Source organism: Palaemon carinicauda, chromosome 14 (genome assembly GCF_036898095.1).
Source record: "Palaemon carinicauda isolate YSFRI2023 chromosome 14, ASM3689809v2, whole genome shotgun sequence".
Classification (NCBI taxonomy): Eukaryota; Metazoa; Arthropoda; class Malacostraca; order Decapoda; family Palaemonidae; genus Palaemon; species Palaemon carinicauda.
This window is the reverse complement of record NC_090738.1, coordinates 27,548,358-27,552,507: the sequence shown is the minus strand read 5'-3', so window position 1 is coordinate 27,552,507 and position 4,150 is coordinate 27,548,358.

The following is a 4,150-nucleotide window of genomic DNA, read 5'->3' as shown; positions in this document are numbered from 1 at the left end:
GAGATGATATATGTATATATGTATATATATATATATATAATATATATATATATATATATATATATATATATATATATTTATATATATATAACTATTTTTCCGAATAATAAAACAGCATCGGTGTCATAATTATAAAATAACTGATATTAATTAAGCCTTAAACTGGATTTTTATTTTGTGGTAAATCGCTTACAAGATGAATGATGTCACTTTGTTATCCAAAGGACTTTTACCTACTGACAGGTATACTAAGACACACTCTCTCTCTCTCTCTCTCTCTCTCTCTCTCTCTCTCTCTCTCTCTCTCTCTCTCTCTCTCTCTCTCTCTCCTGTTCAAAGAGAAGGTATATTCCCGTTTTTATGGTTATTGATTACAAGAAAGCTCCAGTCCAATGAGTATAGAATAAATTTCAATGAGCAAAATGATATAAGGTTTATTAGTTTCAGTTGTTGCTGTTGTTAATGCAATGAGAAAGAATAATTAGTATCTAGATCTGAAAGAAGTGGATAAGAAAAAATGTCATTTGGGAAAGAAAGATTAATTAGATTTATCAGTAATTGAATAACTTAATACGTAAAGATATTAGATTTGATAGAATTGGACAAGAATAAAAAATCTTTACGTAAATGTAAATTTTGGAAATTTAACAGTAACTGGATATCTTGAGACGTAAAAATGTCAATCAATAAAAGGAAATACATATCTAGTAAAATCATTGATTCTTGAAAACATTTTGTGAGTAACGAATTATTGCACTTGATTGTTGAGAACAGATGAGAGGGAATAAGATTTGTATTAGAATGACAGAGCGAAAGAATTAACTAAGATATGTAGAACATTTTAATAATAAAAGAAACGGGGAGAAAAAGAAGGCAGTGAATACTGTACATAAAAGACTAGAGTGGCACTCAGTAGAGCGCATACCTTCACCGCGGCAGATTATTTCTCGAACTTTTGCTTGACTTTGACTTTAACATGTATTAATTAGCGTGGATTTTCATACACTCAAATATGAATCAAGTTTGAAGTTACTGTGACAATGATGTGACAATAATGTCCAAACTTAAGGCTGATTACGTGAATTGGACATTTTGCTTGACCTTAACCTTTGACCTTGATTTTCCAAAATTTAATAAATTCCACCTTTGTACATAACAGCAAATCCCTGCAAGTCTGATTACGATTAGAATTGTGGCCAGGTAGCTGTTTACAAACAAAAACACACATACACACAAACAGGGGGTGAAATATAACCTTCCAACTTCGTTGGCTGGGGTAAAAATAATATTAAAAATAAAAATTAAACCGAGAAGCAGCAAGAGAGAATTGGTATAAAAGAAACAAAATATAATTTAAAGTTAAAGTACAGAAATAAACAGCTGAGAATCAAACCACTGTTATTATTATTATTATTATTATTATTATTATTATTATTATTATTATTATTATTATTATTATTATTACTTGCTAAGTTACAACCCTAGTTGAAAAAGCAGGATGCTATAAGCCCAGGGGCTCCAACATAGAAAATAGCTCTGTGAGGAAAGGAAACAAGGAAATATAAAATATTTTAAGAAGAGCAACATCATTAGAATTTCTCCTATATAAACTATAAAAACTTTAATAAAACAAGAGGAACAGAAATAAGATAGAATATTGTGCCCGAGTGTACCCTCAAGAAAGAAAATAGAAGAGGGAAGGGAGCGCCGATTATCTTACAGAGAAGAGCCATTAATGAAGGGAAAACTCGAAATCTGCTTGCCTATTAAAAGCCTTATCGAGGTTCCGCATCAGTCGGTGGGAGATAAGACATCACACTTAGGACTTCATTTACGAAATTTCAGGAAATGTCAAGTAATTCGAACATGAAATACAACGGTGGAGGTTTTTATTTATTTGTTTTCCTTGCGCTCTGTTTAGCTTGTTTTTTTTTTTTTTTTTTTTTTTTTTTTTGCGTTATACTGTCTTTTTCTTACATTAAAATACAAAATATTCCGTGTATGTATGATAAAACAACCCGCAATTTATGAAAAAATAAAAAAAAATAAATGTATTGAGCTTGCTAAGGGACCCTTCAAAAGCTCAATAAATTTCATTTTTTCATTAAATTATTCATTATTTTAGTTATCTTTTATTTTTGTTTTGTGCTTTATCTTATTTTGTTTCTCTGTTTTGCGTTATGTTAACGGAAGATGATCAAGAGGTAGGCAGAGAATTAGATGGCAAGATAAGGTGAAGGATGATATGGAGAAAAGAGGTTTGGTGGAAGAGGATGCCTTTTATAGAAGGCATTGGAGAGGGCGAATCAGGCAACCGACCCCTTAATGTTGGGATAACGGTTTATGTGTTATATATATATATATATATATATATATATATATATATATATATATATATATATATATATATATATATATATATTCTTCAGAATAATAAAACAGCATCGTTGTCATAATTAAAAAAGAACTGATATTAATTAAGCCTTGAACAGACTTGTCATTTCGTTATAAATCGCGAGTAGTTTCGCGTTATGTCTCTTCTTTTTGAAAGTTTTTTGCTTTAGTATTTTTTCGTTCTTTTATGTTTATTGTGTTTAACTTTCTTCCAAGTTTTCTGTTCCTTTCCCTCTCTTCTCGTCCCACCAAATTCCGGTTTCGGATTTATTTTGATTTCTTTCCTCTTGTATGTTCGGACTTATTTCCTTCTCTTCTTAATTTGCATTTATCTATTTACTTTCCTTTTTTTTCCTTTTGCTTTCCTTCCTATATACATCTGTTTTTCATATTTACGTATATTCTTCCTTTCATCTTTTTTTTTTTAATTGATTTGAATAAGTCATTTCCCAACCTTACTCTTTTCCACATCAATTTATTTAATTATGTTTCTTGTGTTTTTCTCCTTCACTTCGTTTTTCTAAGCCTCATTTTCTCCTCTCCATCTCCCCCCCCCCCTCCCCCAATTTTCTCCTCATCATCTTCATACTCATCTCTCTTCCAGTTAATTTTTTCTTTTATTCTTATTCCATTCTTTAAATCATCTTTCATTCTATTCTATTATTTAAATCATATTTCATTCTCACCTGTTATTCCAGATGCCACACATTCAAAGAGTCTTTTCCTCTCCTCTTTTCCTCTTAGTTCCCCACGATTCTTATGCATCATAATTATCCTTTTTTTCCTCCGCTTCTCTTCATTTTAATTATATTTTTCTTCCTTAGCGTTTCTAATCTGCACGGTCATCTTCCTCCTTTTCGCCATTATTTCTCTTTTACTCGCTTCCTTCCCCCATCCTTATCTCCATAATTATCTTTGTTTCCCTTCTCTTCATCATCCTCTTTATTTCCCTTTTTTTCCTTCTTCTATACCTCCTCTTACTTATCAAAGTAATTTTTCTCTCTCTTTCTCCTCTTAATCGTCTTAATCTTTCTTTTAAGCTTACTTCCTCTCCTCCACGTTCTCCTCCGCTAGGGTTCCTAAAATCTCTCTATTATCTTCTAATTCTCTTCACCTACTAGTCTTTTTTTTCCCTTGTCTCTTTATTTTCCCCCGCTCATAATCCTCAAAAAACATCACTCTCTTCCGATTATCCTCCTCATATTCCTGTTTCTCCTATTTTCACCTACTCCTAGTTTTTTCAATTATCTTCTTCCAGTTTCCCTCCATTTTCTCGTTACATTTCATTTTCTCATTCTTCCTCTTCTAATTATCAAAATAACCTTTCTCTTTCTCATCCTTTATTCCTCCATTCATCTTTCTCTACCATTTTTCCTCCATTTTCTAATTATATTTCACGTTTTCCTCCTTCCTCTTCTAATAATCAGCAAAATAACCTTTCTCATTTTCTACTTTTCTCTATCTTCTAATCCTCTCTTCCTTTCCCCCTTTCCTTCTTCCTCACCACCACCTCTTCCTTCAAATATCCCCCACCTCCAAACATCTCATAGTCCTCCTTCCTACCCCAGTACCCCCCCCCCCCCTTTAAGGTGAATCTAGTAATCGGGAGAAGCAAGACACTTAATGAGAATCTTCGGTCTTGTGCTGAACTCACTTACCTGCCAACCTTCGCCGGAGAAAACATTAACTTTAGTGAAAAATGGAACGCCTTACTTTAAAGGGATGGAGTTGGAAGGCACAGAAGGGGAGAGGATTG